Below are 17,291 nucleotides of genomic sequence, written 5' to 3'. Positions count from 1 at the left end.
ATCTAAAATGAAAAAGGCTTAAAATAGTTATTGACAAAAAAATTGCAAACGTGAGCAATAGACTGAACAATATAATTATTTCCCATTATACACAGAATTTTAGGGAAATAAGATCAATAGCATTGTTAGGAATATTAAGGTTTCTTTGTTACAAATAGGCACCCAAGTATATAATCCTGTATAAAGATTGCATCATTAACTACCAAAATTTAGAGGACATTACATGCTTCAGCAGCACATATACCCAAATTACAATACAGAGATTAACATGGCAATTGCGCAGGATGATATGAAAATCTGTGAATTATTCCATATTTTTCATTCTTCAGATGCAAGAAATGAAAACAATTATTAAAAAGTTGATTACAAAATTACAAGTCTAACAATACATGTAATTCATATAAATGAAAGGTAGTTTGACATCAGTGTATTAAATCTTCACCTTAGAAAGGCCTTTACATAGCATAATCTTTATAAAACTTTTAAAATTAGACAACACTCTCATTTTATTCCAAAAAAATATACTATAAGGACCTAGTAAAAAAGGAATCTTAAACTGTTTCTTTATGGAATGCAATCTGACACATTTATTAATGAACCTGTATATTATAAAACAATGTAGTATTCAAAGTCTTATATCTAGGAAAGAATAAAATAGATTATGGGCATTATACAAACAATACAAAATATTTTAAAGTATAATTTTTCAGATAAGCACCAGAAATATCTTTAGTTTCTTTAGTACTCATTTCAACATATAAATTAAAATTATTTCTGATTAAAAAAAGCAAAAACACGAGGGGGGACCAAGATGGTTACGGGGAAGTAGGGGAACACCACAGCTCTCCCCAACCAAAAAGAGAGTTTGAGTTCCAACGTTTAAACTCCCCAAGAGACCGACAAAAACAAAAAGACCAACATCCAGAGAAAAGCAGGAGGTAGAAAAAAACAAAAAATAAAGAGTTAAAAAGAAGAATTTCACAACAGAGAAGGGTGAAGACCCCTCCCCCAACATCTATTGGCCACACAGCAGCGAGCCAAGCCATGGCCAGCCCAGCCCGGTAGGAGCTGCCGGTGTCCCAGAGAAACAGGGGGCTGTCTGCAGATCACCTGCACCAAAGCCCCCTCAGGTACCAGTGTCAGACCCGCTGATGTTAAGGAATGAAGAATCTGCTGAGCAGGGAGCTTACACAAAGATCCCACCCCTACCCCTCACTCTCTATTTGAGCAGAGAGGCTCCATCCCACCAAAGCCACTCGGCCTCATGGCAGGAACCCCAGAGATACACCAGATGCCCACAGAACACCAGAACAGAAGAACTGAAAGGAACAGGTGCTGATCCGGAGAGTGCAAACAGAGACAAATGCCAGCGCTCAGAACCTGCACAGAGGCTCCTCCCCCACCCCTTGGGTGGAGGCTGGAGGCCCATCCCATGGAGCTTACCCAAAACAGTGTCAATGGAGGCAGTGACAGAAGAGAAACACACAGAGCCACCACCTCTCAGCCCAGCCCACAATCACATCAATTGAACTCTGACTGCAACTGCAACCAGCAACCTATATCACACAGAAACAACAACAAGCTCCAGGTTGAGTACCCTGTAGGGGACAGTGTATTCCTCAAGGGAGACCAGAGCTGGTGGGAATCCCCAGACCCCCTACCCCAAACCTGCATCACAGGACCCACTAAAACTATAAATTGTTCACAAGCTCCACCAGCCCATGGAGCACACTCAGCTGGCCAGGCTAGAACAAGAGACAGCCTGGAAGGGAGCTTAAATGCCCAAGCCAGGAACAGCACCCCTGGGTCAAGACACCCAATGGTGGAAGAAATTTGAACTGTGTACTCCAGGCTGCACAATCTAGGTGGGATACACAGCAGCACAGGTCCAACCAGTGTGCCCTAGGGTGGGGGCCGGGACCAGACCTGGGGATCCGGTGCCTGAGCAACATAACCAACACCTCCCAACTGAAATAAGAAGCTGAGCATATGCCTCAGCAGAGAGGAGAAAAACAGGGAACTGCACCCTCTGGGAATCATGCCTGTGACAGCAAAAGACCTAGGGGTTCAGGACAAGAGAAGTCCAAAGCCCACAAGAACCCGACCCATATATTCTAGGCTGAGAATTGGACAACACAGGCTGCCAGCACCTGAAAATAGTCAGGAGCTCAGGCTGGTAAGACGGCTCAGCAGTACAGTGCTTGTCTTAGGTGCAGGAGGCCCTGGATCTGATTCCTCAGCAGCACATAAGCAGAAAGGGCCAGATGAGGTGCTATGGATCAAATGGTAGGGTGCCAGCCTTGAGTTGAAGAGCTGAAGGACAGAATCCAAGCCCAGAGTTCAAGCCCACAACTAGCCAAAAAGTAAAACAAAACAAAACATCAGGAGCCCATAGCAGACTCCAGCATCTGGGAGAGTACATCCAGCACATCTGGACTCGCCAAGAGCACCTGTAGGAACAAACAGGAGCAGTTTAGGCTGCTCAACCCTTCTAAAGTCAGGAACTGCCAGTGATCTACAGCAGAGCGCCGAGAACCCTCTGTGGGTCAGACCAGCAGCTAGAGGTCGGCCCCCAATAGAACCGAGATCAGGTACAGACTCTACCAGCACAGAAACAGTAACCAGGCAAAGACAGACGCTATTGACCAAAACAAAATTTCAGATTAGTCTGCAATAATCCCTGAATCCCCATGAAAAATCACAGAGAAAAATTACAAGGTTTATCAACACCTAGGATAACAAGCTATCTCTAAAAGCCAGCAGCCACCCAGGGGATAGACCCAGTGGGAGCAAAGCAGGAATGGAAGACAAACACTACATCCAAGAGATGCTGGAGGCAATGACTCAAGATATAAAACGAGAAACACACCAGAAATTGAAAGAACACAGGGTCGAAATATCGAAAGAGATGCAGGACATCAAACAGGAGATGCATGCAAAAATAGAGGCAGCACACACATCACAAAGCCATTACATAAGTGACAAAATAGAGGCAGTACACACCTCATTCAGAGGTGAGATAGTATTTTGAAAACCAACATCGAATCTATAAATGAGTCCATTTCCTCCATGCAAACAACAATGGAAGCCACAAAACAAAGAACAAAATGGAATGTAGAGTGTCAAATACAGAAGACAGAATACATCAACTGGACCAAAAAATGACAGGTATGGAAAAATCACTTAAATGATGCCAAAGGGAAATTCAAGAGCAAGCAGATAGTGCCAAGAAATTTAACCTTCATATACGAAGGTGAGGAATATCAAAGCAAGGGATTGCAACACCTATTCCACAAATAATCAGTGAAAAAATTTCCCCATCTCAAAAAAGAACATCTTACCTACATAACAGAAGAATATGGAACACCTAACAAGAAGGATCCCAGGAGAAACATTTCTAGACACATTATAGTATAAATGATAGATCTGAATGATAAGGAAACAATCTTGCATGCAGCAAAAATGAAGAAGGAGCTATACTACAACAGGAAAAATATTAGAATCACTACAGATGTCTCCACACAGACACTGAATGCAAGAAAGGCCTGGGAAAGTACCATATGAGCCAATGCAGACTGATATACTTGGCAAAGCCAGCATTCACATTCGATGGAGAACTGAAAATTTTTAATACCAAAGAAAAATTAAATTGATACATAAACATTAAGCCAGCATTACAAACACTACAAGAGGTGGAACACAACCTGAGAAAAGCAACCACGAACAGGGACCTGCACCCAGACAGGCATTAATAAAAGTCTATCTGAGCAAGCACAGGAGGAAAGGAAAGAAGAAAAACAGTGACCATAATGCATCGCTCTATACTATCTCTTAAGATTTGTGGGCTTAATTCACTAATCAAAAGAAAAAGAACTTCAAATTGGATCCTAAAACATGAGCCATCCATCTGTTTGCCTTCAGGAGATTCACCTCTAAGCCAAACATTCAAACAAACACAGAGTGAAGGTTTGGAAAAGGCTTTACCAATCAAATGTCCCTAGTAAAAAGGCAGGTTTAGCAATCCTGATATAGGAAAAATTGAACTTGTCATTAAAATCAATGCAAAAAGACAAGGATGAACACTACATATTAATGCAGGGAACAATACAAGAGGAGGATATTACCATCGTCTACTTACATTCCCCAAACATTGGTGCACCCAAATATGTTAAGCAAATACTCTCAAACTTATGGAATAAAATAGATCCAATATGATAATACTAGGAGACTTTAACACCCCAGTCTTATCCAAGGACAGGTCTACTAACCAGAGGATTGGCAAAGAAGCTACTGAAATAAGTGAAGCCATACTTCAAGTGGAACTGACATTTACCAAGTATTTCACCCTAAAAACAACACAGTACACATTCTTTTCAGCAGCTCATGGTACTTCCTCCAAAATAGACCATATCATAATTCATGCAAAGAACTTAAGCAAATTAAAGGGGATTGACATAATCCACTGTATCCTATCTGACCGCAGTGGAATCCAGCCAGTTCTCAATAACAAAGCATACTGCAGAAATTACTAAAATACATGGAAATTGAACAGCACACTTCTAAGCAATGCCTGGGTAATGGAAGAGATTAAAGAAGAAATTAAAAAATTCCTAAAACTCAATGAAAATGAAAATACTTCGCAAAGAAACTTGTGGGACACAGCAAAAGCAGTCCTGAGGGGCAAATTTACTGCCCTCAATGCCCACATCAAGAAAATAGAGACAGACCAACAAAATAATCTCATGTTGCAATTAAAACAGCTAGAAAAACATGAAAAAATGGAACCTAAATTTACTAGACAGAGCCAGATAACCAAACTATGAGCGGAGAATATTGAAATAGAGATTTGGAGAATCATAACCAATATTAACCAAACAAAAAGCTTGTTAAAAAAATAAATAAAATTGATAGACATTTCGCAAGACTGATTTGAAAAGAAGAGAAGAAACCCATATTAACAAGATGAGGGATGCCACGGGAAAAATCACAACATGTACCCAAGATTTCCAAACAATTTTAACGGACTACTTTCAAAAGTTATACTCGCTAAAGAAAGAAAACCTGGCAGAAATGAATGCATTTTTAGAGAAATACATGTTGCCCAAATTGAGCAAAGAAGAAGTAAATCAATTAAATAAGCCAATATCCTACAAGGAGATACAGAAAGCAATCAGAAGTCTTCCAACAAAAAAAAAGCCCACCCACAAAAAATAAAATACGTAGGAATTAACTTAACCAAAGAAGTGAAGGAACTCTATGATGAAAACTTTAAAAACTTGAAAAAGCAAACCAAAACAGAACTTAGTAATGGGAAAAACTCCCATGCTCCTGGATTTGGAAAGATCAACATCGTGAAAATGGCAATACTTCCCAAGGCTATCTACAAATTCAATGTGATACCTATCAAAATTCCAACCTCATTCTTCAAGGAAATAGAAGAGGCAATCCAAAAATACATATGGGACAATAAAAGACCACGAATAGCACAAACGGTCCTCAGTGGAAAGAACACTGCTGGAAGAATATCAAAACCAAATTTCAAACTCTACTATAAAGCCATAGTAATCAAAACAGCTTGGTACTGGCACAAGAACAGATCTCAGGACCAATAGAATAGAATTGAAAACCCAGAAATGAACCTACAGACCTAGAGCCATCTAATCTTCGATAAGGGAGCTAAAAAAACAGAATGAAAGAAAGACAGCATCTTCAGTAAATGGTGGTGGCAAAATTGGTTAACTAATTGTAGAAAACTAAACCTAGATCCTTATATATCACCCTGTACCACAATCAACTCCAAATGGATCAAAGACCACGGAGTCAAAGCAGACACTCTGAAAAAATTACAGGATGGAATAGGAGAAACCCTAGGTCTCCTTGGCACAGGCCGAAATTTTCCTAATAGAGACCCGGAAACACAACAAATCAAAGAAAGGTTGGACAAATGGGATTACATGAAGTTGCAGAGCTTCTGCATGGCAAAGGACATAGCTAGCAAGATCAATAGAAAGCCTACGGATTGAGAGAAGATCTTCACTAGCCATACAACGGACAAGGGTTTCATATCTAAAATATACTTGGAATTCAAAAAATTAAAACTCCCAACAACAAATCCTCAAAGAAACAACTGCCCAATAAATATGTGGGCTACAGACTTAAAGAGAAACTTCTCTGAAGAAGAAAGAAGGATGGCCAATAGACACAAGAAGAAATTATCAACCTCCCTAGCCATAAAGGAAATGCAAATTAAAACAACATTAAGATACCACCTCACCCCAGTTAGAATGGCAAAAATCAAGAACTCTAATAACAACAAATGCTGGAGGGGATGTGGACAGAAGGGAACCTTACTTCATTGTTGGTGGGAGTGTAAACTTGTTCAACCAGTTTGGAAAGTATTATGGAGGTTCCTCAAAAGACTCCATATAGAGCTCCCCTATGACCCAGCAATCCCACTTTTGGGCATTTACCCAAATGTTTACAAACAAGACCACACTAAAGCCACCAGCACAACCATGTTTATTGCAGTATTACTTACTGTAGCTGAGATATGGAACCCATCCTGATGTCCCTCAGTAGATGAATGGAACAAGAAAATGTGGTATATATACACAGTGGAATTCTATGCCTCCATCAGAAAGAATGACATTGCCCCATTTGTTAGGAAATGGAAAGACTTGGAAAAAATATATTAAGTGAAGTAAGCCAAGCCCAAGGAATCATAGGTCCCACGGTTTCCCTTATTTGCAATATCTAGTATATGTATGAGTCAAGTTAAAAATGCCAGATAAGGTGATGTTAGGAAAATGAACCCTAAGATATGTATTCAAATGTTTATTTCTTTCACGTGATTGTTTCTAACGCATTAGTAAGATCATTTCTTTGTTACTTTGTATGTCTCTCCCCCACAGTATAACCCATGCTTTCACTGTTTTCATGTCGTTATAATTTGTGGAGGGGAAGGGGAAAAACAAGACATTTAAATAAGGATACAGGTCGACCCATTGCAACAATAAGTACAAGTTGTCATGCCGAAAACGAACTTTACAACTTTGGTGGTGGGGGAAGGATTGGGTGGGTGGGCGGTGGGAGGATAGGAAGAGATGGGAAGGGGAAACAAAGGAGGAGGCTACAATGCTTAATAAGAAATATACTCATTATCTTGCCCATATAATTGCAACCCCTCTGTACAGCATTTTCACCGTAAAAAATAATAAAAAAATTAAAAAGAAAGAAAAAAAAGCCTAGGACCAAATGGATTCACAACAGAATTGTACAAGACCTTTAAACAAGAAATAATACCTATACTCTTCAAGTTTTCAGAGAAACAGAGAAGGAGGGAGCTATCCCAAACTCATTCCATGATGCCAATAACACACTCATCCCCAAAACAGGCAAAGACCCAACAAAAAAAGAACTACAGGTCAATTTCCTTGATGAACACAGATGCAAAGTTCCTTAACATAATTCTAGCTAACAGAATCAAGAAACATAAAAAAATACACTAAAACCAAGTAGGCTTCATCACAGTGATACAGGGATGGTTTATCATACGTAAGTCAATAAATATAATCCAAACACATCAACAGAGCCAAGGTCAAGAATCATATGATTATCTCCACAGATGCAGAAAACGGTTTTGATAAAATTCAACATTCATTCATGCTAAAAGTTCTGGAGACAATAGGAATAGAAGGAACATTTCTTAAAACATTAAAAGCCGTTTATGACAGACCAATAGCTAATACTATACTTAATTGGGAAAAGCTACAACCAATTCTCTTAAAATCAGGAACAAGGCAAGGATGCCCACTGTGTCTACTCCTGTTCAATATAGCCCTGGAAACCTTAGCCAGGTCAATAAGGCAAGAAAAAACATTAAAAGGATCCGCATAGGGAAAGAAGAAATTAAACTATAGCTTTTTGCATATGACATGATACTATACCTTCACAATCCCAAAAAATCCATCCCCAAACTCTTAGAAATCAAAAATCACTTCGGCAATGTAGCAGGATACAAAAATCAATCCAATAAAATCAGTTGCCTTCCTGTACACTGACAATGTACAAGCAGAAAGGGAAATAAAGGAAGAAACCCCATTCACAATAATCTCCCCTAAAATAAAATATTTAGGAATTAACCTAACCAAAGCTGTAAAAGAACTATTTAATGAAAACTATAAAAAGTTAAAGAAAAAAATTACAGAAGACACTAGGAAATGGAAAGACCTCAAATGCTGTTGGATAGGCAGACAGTATAGTGAAAATGGCAATACTGCCTCAATTAATATACAAATTCAATGCAATTCCTATTAAAATCCCAATGATGTACATCTCTGAAATACAGAAAACAGTCCAAAAATTCGTATGGAACCACAAAAGACCTAGAATAGCCAAAACAATTCTAGAGAATAAAGACAACATGGGAAGGATATCCATGCAGCACTTCAAACTCTACTATAGAGCCATAATAACAAAGACAGCATGGTACTGGCACAAAAACAGACCCGAAGACCAATAGAATAGAATAGAAGATCCAGAAATAAATCCACATGCCTACAGACAGCTGATATTTGACAAAGGAACCAAAGACAGAAAATGGAAGAAACACAGCCTCTTCAACCACTGGTGCTAGGAAAACTGGGTGGCCACATGAAGAATAAAAGTGGACCCCAGCATATCACCATACACCAATATCAACTCAAAATGGATTAAAGACCTTAGCATTAAACCTGAATCTTTGAAACCACTTCCGGCAGAGTAGGAGAGACACTTGAACTTATAGGCACTTATAGGCACAGGAAAGTATTTCCTGAACAGAGTCTCAGGGTCACAACAAAATGGAGTGAGACATGACAAATGGGACTACCTTACAATAAAAAGCTATAGCAAAGCTATAGCTGTAAAGCTATAGCGATCGCAACCAAGCTAGAAAGACAACCAATTAATTGCGAAAAAATACTTACCAGCAATATATCCGACAAGGTGTTAAAATCCAGTATATACAGGGATCTGAAGAAACCAGGCCCTCCCAAACCTAACAAACCAATTACTTAATGGGAAAGGGAATTAAAGAGAGACTTCTCAGAAGAAGAGATAAAAATGGCAAAGAAACACATTAGGAAGTGTTCACCATCCCTGGTTGTAAAGGAAATGTAAATAAAGACAACCATGAGATTCCACCTTACCCCAGTCAGAATGTCCCACATCCTCAAGTCAGCCAATGACAAATGCTGTAGGGGATGCAGAGAAAGAGGAACCCTGCTACACTGCTGGTGGGAATGTACACTTATACAACCACTTTGGAAAACAGTCTGGAGAGTCCTAAGAAAGCTAAATATTGACCTCCCTTATGACCCAGTCATACCATTTCTAGGCATCCATCCTGAACAACAGGAAACAGTATAAAAGGACAAATGCACCTCCATGTTTATTGCCGCACTGTTCGTAATAGCCAGGATATGGAAACAACCCAGATGTCCCACCACAGATGAATGGATCCCAAAATTGTGGTATCTATACACAATGGAATATTATTCAGCCATTAGAAATGACAAAATAATGGCATTTGCAGGGAAATGGATGGAGCTAGAAGGTGATCATGTTGAGCAAAGAAGTCAAGAGCATTGAGACCAACAGTACATGGTCTCCCTGATAAGTGGATGTTAAAAACCAAATGTTAGGTAATACGACATATTTAACAGGACTTAGGAAACAAAGGACTTTCACTCATCTGGTCAAATCTCTACTAAATAACCCAATGCGGCTGATCACATGTATGGTATATATGTGCACAATGAAGGGGAACCAGGAAGACGACATAGAAATAGAGGAAATCAGGGAAAAATTCATTAGTTGCACTGGACATTGACCAAAATGAACTAAGCAAGTTAATGGCAGGGATAGAAGGGAGGGAACATGTGGGAAAAGGGAACAGCTGATGTTATGCAAAACAAAAGAAATGTACATACCAACCAATGTGGAAGAAATAACAGTATCGCAAAGCTCATGGAACTCATAAATGTTATACACTGTGATAGACAATTTTCTCCAGAAATGTTAGAATGTGTTTGTGATTTTTACTGAGTGTCACTATCCCACAATACTGTGAAATTAGGGAAATTATGTAACCACTTAATTACAATAAAAAAGCAAAAACTCTCCAGAAATCATTATAGATATACAACTAACCCTTGAATACATTTTGACATCAAAGTAAGGCAATTGACTTGGAAGACTTCCATGGAATCCATGAATTGTTGCAGTAAGCTATTGTTGTTAGTTGGATTGTGAAAATATTTTGTATGGAAACAGAATGAAATGGCATTTTTGAAATTTAAGGAACTTAACCGAACCATTATGACTTAGGAGAGCAATTTGTACAGCCTTCCAAAACTTCAAAGAGGTAGTGATACATACTTATCCTTTTGGCAATATCAAATACAGTTTCTTCCAAGTTGTTCTTCAGACCTGATTTGACATAATGGTTCAACAGAAGCAGATCCAACATGTCTTTGCTAACTCTATTACCATCAGCAAGATGCAAGGGGGCCATTGGTATCTCCATCATGATGAAGTAAGAAAAAAGCCACTCTATTATTATTCCACATATAAGCACTGCACAGGGTTGTCCAGCCATCTACAGTTATTGCATGAATATGTGCCGCTTCAGCCACCAACTCATAGACAGTGTCTAAGTGTCCACTGTAGGCTTCTTGATGAATATGGGTATACTCATCGTCATCCCTAGTATTCACATGAGTGGCCTTTATGGAAAGTAGTCTCTGCACTGTAATAACCTGATTATTTTCAGCAGCCAAAAGAAGAAAGTTGCCTGGATCTTTCTCCATTTTTTCTTGCAATTGATACCATTCCTCACTTTTTCATCATGTTCCTCGTCTTCATCAGAATTGCCTAACCAGAGACTTTGAGTGACAGTGGGAATGAGGTGTCCAAGTATTTCCCTAATAGTTCAAGTTAGTTGAACTGTTCAGAAAAATCCGGTGAATTTTCTGCATCTGTTTTTTCACCATGATTTATTTTCCCTTTTTATATTTTTACTATTCGAAATTATTCTAACTGGAGAGTAGGGAATTGATGGAAGCACAGGATAGATTTTCCTCCGTATTCAAAGATACAGACTGAAAATAAGGACCAGTGGTGTCTTCATGTGCAGCTTATTCTAGGAATAATGCCTTCTATATAAATGATTTGGGAAATGGCAGAGCAGAAAGTAAAATGATGCAACCAAAAATATAAAAGCAAAATAAATTATGATAATTATAGAGCAATCCTATTATTTATGAGAAACATTAAAGGGAGAGGAAGAGAGACAGATGTGCAATGTCCTAGATAGACACAAATGCATGCCTCTGATCAATATATAGAGCAAGCAGAATTTTATGTTTTAAAAAGATAGAAATAGAATTTATGTATTTACTTGAATTTGGTAAATACATTTTTAGCAGCCTACATGAAGAGACATAGGTTTAATCATATTGCAGACAAGAATCTAAATCCTTGATAATTCTAGGAACAGATCTGAATGAAATCAGTTGAATCACACCTTTCATGTACAATGAAGGAATAGGTCCAGGCTATGAAAGCAGCAAGAGAAAGCAGGCCGATGTATCTGTGACAAAACTTTGTGGAAAATGATATTGAGGATTACTTACTGTTGATCCACTTGCACTGGAAGCATGATTCTGAAAAATTGCTTGCTGATTCTCAACTATTTCTTTGATCATTATATTCTCCAAAAAGAAAAAGTGAGATTTAATTGATAGCAAAGTACTACTAATACATTTTGATTTCTCATTAAGCACCTTCAATCATTGAAACCACATGAAGACAATAGACAGGCCTACTTTTTTAGATGAAAACAAGTGTCTTAAAAAAACAAAGAATGGAAGTAGTCATGTAAAGGACTTCTATTTTAGTACTACATTATATATTTTTTTCTAATGTTGGGTACCAATAAATAATGGATCTATTAGAAATCTCTTAAAGCTCATATGTCCAATTGTGAATTCTCTTATACTATATCATGATATTTTTTGTGTGTGTTCTTAAGAAGAAATTTACATTACTAACTTGAATTTCTGACAGGACAGTATCATCACTGTACATCTTGCTTCTATACTCTCATTTTTAAATTACTATCTAAGTATGTGCATTAGATAACAATAGAGGAAAAATAGAAGCCACACTGTTGGCTCATGTCATTAATCCTAGCTAATCAGAAAGATGAAGTCTGAGGATTGCGGTTTGTAGCCAGACCAAACAAAAAAAAAAGTATTAGATTCTGATTTGAAATAAACCAACAAAAGCTAGAACTGGAGCTGTGGTACAAGCAGTAAAATGATATCCTTGAGAAAACTAAAACAAAAAAATAACAAATTCTGGGACAGAGACAGGCCCTGAGTTCAAGCCTTAGTATTAGCACCAAACAAATCATTGAATTAATTAGTTAATTAAGTAATTAAATATAAATTAAGTGGTCACATGTGGATAGGCAGGTAAAATGTAACATCTGTGGTGACTGGATTGTGTATTTTTTTGTAGTAAGGCAAATTATTATTTGTACTAATCATTAATTTTTTTGAACTTTTTTTGAATTTAGCATGCATGTATAGGTGTGTGTACATGTGTGCATATGTGTGTATGTGTATATGTGTGCATATGCTGTTGCAATGTTGCTTGCCAGTGTGGACAGGGTGAGGCTGAAAAGAGCTGAATTTGTTGCAATGTTTTTATGTATCAGTATTCTGTCATGTCATTTTGTACATTTTATTTGTCAAATAATATCATCAGAATCAAACGATTTACAATATTAAGTTAGATGAAAGAGAACGCTTTCAGCTCTTATTATATGTTAGGTGAGAAGATTCAGACATATTTAGGTAGTAAATTAGTGCTGGAAGATGACTGTCGGTACAAAATATGTATTTGACTTCTTAAATTTGTTATACTTTTAACATATGCTCATGGAGTAAGTTTGACCAACTGGACCAAATAGGTATTGCTCTCTGGTTATTCCCGTGAAACACAAAGTGGATAAACTCTTTCTGGCTTTCTGTTGAAAATAACTTTCTTTGTAAGATCATATCTATTCACACTAAGAGGTAATCAACCCAATATTTATCAAGTTTGAATATCCCATCATATTGACTGAAAATCAGTATTGTTGATATGCTTGTTAGCTATTCCTTTCAAAAAAAAAAAACAAAAGCACGTGTCATCTTTAGATAGTGGATGTATCTGAAGTTGTTTTGTACATGCAAAGGGCTAATGGCTCTTTTGTGGGAGTAACTATTGCAACTTAACAAATAAGGCTTTTTGAATATCTTTTCCAATATGAATAACATCACAGAGCGAGTCTTGCAATTTCGGAAAACCCTTTGAATATTTTAGTATTATTTCAGTTCATTGACTATGGAGCTAAAGACATTTCTGAAATAAATATTGTTAAGATCTGAAAATATATGAGGGTATACAGGCTTTTTATGCATCATGTTATGAAAATCCAGTTTTTATGAAACTAAATGAAATAGAATGAAAGAATGTATGTGAATTTGGTAAGCTAATTATTAGTTTAACTTTGTTTTCTATTAACACAGTCCATTGAATGTAGATGATGCAGTTAAATTACTTCCTTTGTGTTTCTGTACTTCAGTTATTTTTCATATCATTGTAGTTATGGGAGTGAATTTGTAGTATAAATAAAGGTCCTTTAAAATGATGAGGTTTAATCTTGTGCTTTGTGTCCTACTCCCAAGAAAATGGGTTATTTTCAACTGTTAATATTTTATAATTGAATCTTCATAAGAAAAATTTAAAAATGAAGTAGTATTGATGACTTTTTAAACCAATTGTATTGACAAGTTGGAGAGTCTTTAATTCATGCTTCGGTCTTGGTGTCTATGATTTTTAACCCCTTGTTGCTAACATTAATGATAGCTCAGACGGCATTTGGGGGTATATGAAAGGTAAAATATTTATCTGGGGTCAAAGGTGATTTTTATATCAGTCTTGCTTTAATAACATTTTAAAGTAGTATATTTCTCTCAGAATGTTTGGTATAAAAAGCAATCAAAATACTTCTAATGGTAAACAACCTAGGTGAGCTACAATGTGGAAATGACTGGTCCATAACACCTGCAGTCTGTTTCCATCAGGAATTGGGCAGGACACTCTTTTGGTATGACTGTGTTAAACAGAAATGGGATCCCCAGGCAGTGAAGTGTTGAGTGAAGGGATAGGTTATGATTTCTACTATTTTGAGCTAGAAATCAAGAATGTTATACTTTAGCAGTTCTTTTCACCAGGGATGTATAAATTGATTATGAACTTGGAGTTTTCATATTACAGCTACCTATTTTCTAACAAAGATAAAGTCAAATATAATTAGAGTGTACACAATAATTCTGGGAAATTTTCCTAGAATTAGTAGACTAAGTGCTGGTATTTTTGTCATAAAATAAAATGCGGTTATTTGATACAGCGGGAGATGCGCCTCAGGCTAACACTTACCATGTGTGCAATACTGTACTAGTAATTACAATTCTGAAGATGTCAATACCATCATCTGAGAATTAAAAATGGACGAAGTTCCACTTTATGGGATTATTGTGAGGATTAAGTTAGATACCATTGGTAAAGTACTTGGAAAAACTATAATTCATCATTTGATACTTTCTTCCTGTTATTTTTTCATGTGATGAATTCTAACAATTTTACTGTGATTTTTATATTGTGTCTATTTACAATAGGCAATGTGATATATTGATATTCATTGCATTGGTCAGTTTTCTGACATTATGAGGAAAATACCTGCAAAGAAAATTTCTGAGGAGGAAACTATTATATTGATTCATGGTTTAAGAGAATACAGTTGAAGATCAGATGTCTCCATTGTTTTTAATTATATTTTTATTAAATAGTTGTTCAAAAGAATTTCCATTCCACAATTCAGTTATAAGTACAATGGATCTTTAATAACTTTCTTATACCCTTCCAAACCTCACCCCACTTTCATGTTTTCTAGTTTCATACTATCTGCATTGAATATTATGCCTTCACTCTCTTCCTGCATAACTCCCTTTATTCCTTCCCTTTGACTTCCGCTCACATCTTCCAAGTGATAGATTCCTGGTATTCATTTTGTTGGATTAAAAGTTCAATTTTATAAGAAATTACATCTTTTAAATACTCCTCTGCAAATAGCATGCTTTGGTTAATACTGTTGTGTAATTGTAACACCTCTGTATGGTATTTTCACAATAAAAATCTCAGTTTTATGGTCAATAGATTTTGAAAAGGATGCCATGACTTTATGAAATAAAAATAGAATCTTAAATGGTTGTTGTGGCCCTATTGCCTTCCTCTATTTAAAAAAAATTTCTTAGACTACTACCTCAATCCTTATACAAAAATTTAAAGTTTTTAAATAGAAGATGATTATCAAACTAAATGTGAGATGTAAAAACATAAACATAAAAATTCAGGGCATTGGATCAGTAAAAGTTTCTATAATATGACATGGAAAGCATTAGTGGGTAAAGAAAAGCAAGAATAATCTGTATAATATCAACTTATACTCTTTCATAATTCAAAGGACAATATAACAGAAGTGAAAATATATCTAACATATAGAAGACACATATTTGTTAATGCTACAATGTTAATGCTAAAATGATTCTGAGTCTAAGTATTTTTATATCTTCTAATTCTATATAACTTTTCCCAAAATAGCATATTTCTTTAAAGAATATATGTAGACAGTAGGAGCATATGAAATAAGTTCCTCTTTAGTATCCAAGAATAAATAAAGAGAAAATTCACTAGTAGGACTATAATATAAAAAGATGACACAAAATATAGTAATGCACTTGTGGAGAAATTGATATACTCCACTTAGCAAATGAATTTGTATAATACTTCAATCATTAAAGCAAGCAATTTTTCAAAAGGTCAAAGAGAATTGAATAGGTTCTATCCATTACACGTCTATGTATGTATTAAAGAGAAGTAAAAAACTTGTTTGTACAGGGAATGTAGTTCATTGAGATTGCACTTGAATACTTTGTGTGAGACCCTGGAAATAATCCCCAAAACCAAATTTTGAAAAGTATCACTATCGAGGATGTATGCTGGACAAATTCCTGTAAATGAATCTTAAATCTACTTTAATGTCTATTCTAAAATTTACAGCATTTCTATTTGAAGAAAAGCAAATTTGTGAAAATTTTAGGCTTGGAAAACCTATGATTGTACAATTCACTTCCAAATCACTAAAATGCATACAATAAAAGGAAATAATATATTTCAGGTGAATTACACGTCAGCAAAAAAAAAAGCTATTGTTAAAATACTTCACACAAAATGTAGAAAACGTAAAAAGATATTGTTTGTGTTTGCTTATAAACTTTGTAAACTGCAACATTTGAAACAATAATATGATTTCTGTTCATTTTAAGTATTTTTAATTGTTTATTTTAAGTTTATTCAGAGATAACTAAATCAAAAAGTGTATGTGATAACTGGAATACCTAGGAATTAAGCAACACTTATAAATAATTGATAACCTGGAAGAAACTTTTTGCAAAGAAACTTTTTGGCAAATGACAGAAGACACAAATCTATGCATCTGCATCTTATGAAAGCCATATGTTACTTGGTCAATCCAATTGTTTTTCTCTGCTTTGCTAGGGAAAAAGTATTCTCAAGATAAGAGCCAATGGCAGTGAAAAGAAACAAAATACACTATCATCTTGATTTATTTGTGAAATTAATAAATGAAATAAAACAATTCCACTTAAGGGACTCCAATATTAGTATCTATGAAGATGTTCCTGAATGCCAACATCCATTGAATTTTTGGAATTTTAATTTCTATGTACATATGAAAACTAGAAAAGGAAAAGAAATATAGTCTTAAAGCAAACCAGCCGTGGAATAATTTTCTCAATTGCTTTGAAATTACATAAGAATTGATATTCCTTTCCATTGGAAACATTTAAAAGTGTTTAGCATGTATTATAATTCAAATATAAAGCAAGAGTAATTTAATATAATCATTATAAGTATTATTCTATTACTATCATAAAATAGAATAACAAACCAGTTCCAATATATTACTTACCCATCATTATTCTTAATTCCTAATCATTACCTAAATATCTTAAACAATCTAAATAGTCACGTCTTTAATATAAACGTAAATATTCTATACTTTTTACTTAACATTTTCCAGGGGCTTGTATTCATGTTTCTAAGAAAGGTTCACAGCA

General features: G+C 35.9%; 2 pseudogenes; one reads left to right on the top strand and one right to left on the bottom strand.

The window, feature by feature from the left end:
• Positions 1-223: 223 nt before the first annotated feature.
• LOC138827640 (U6 spliceosomal RNA) lies at positions 224-319 on the top strand (annotated as a pseudogene).
• Positions 320-10,357: 10,038 nt separating this feature from the next.
• Positions 10,358-11,022, bottom strand: LOC138827622 (ankyrin repeat domain-containing protein 49 pseudogene; annotated as a pseudogene).
• Between the last annotated feature and the right edge of the window lie 6,269 nt (positions 11,023-17,291).

Source organism: Dipodomys merriami, unplaced genomic scaffold (assembly GCF_024711535.1).
Source record: "Dipodomys merriami isolate MVZ:Mamm:240054 unplaced genomic scaffold, mDipMer1.0.p SCAF_159, whole genome shotgun sequence".
Taxonomy (NCBI): Eukaryota; Metazoa; Chordata; class Mammalia; order Rodentia; family Heteromyidae; genus Dipodomys; species Dipodomys merriami.
The sequence above is the reverse complement of the archived record's forward strand: the minus strand, read 5'-3'. Positions and strand labels throughout refer to the sequence as shown.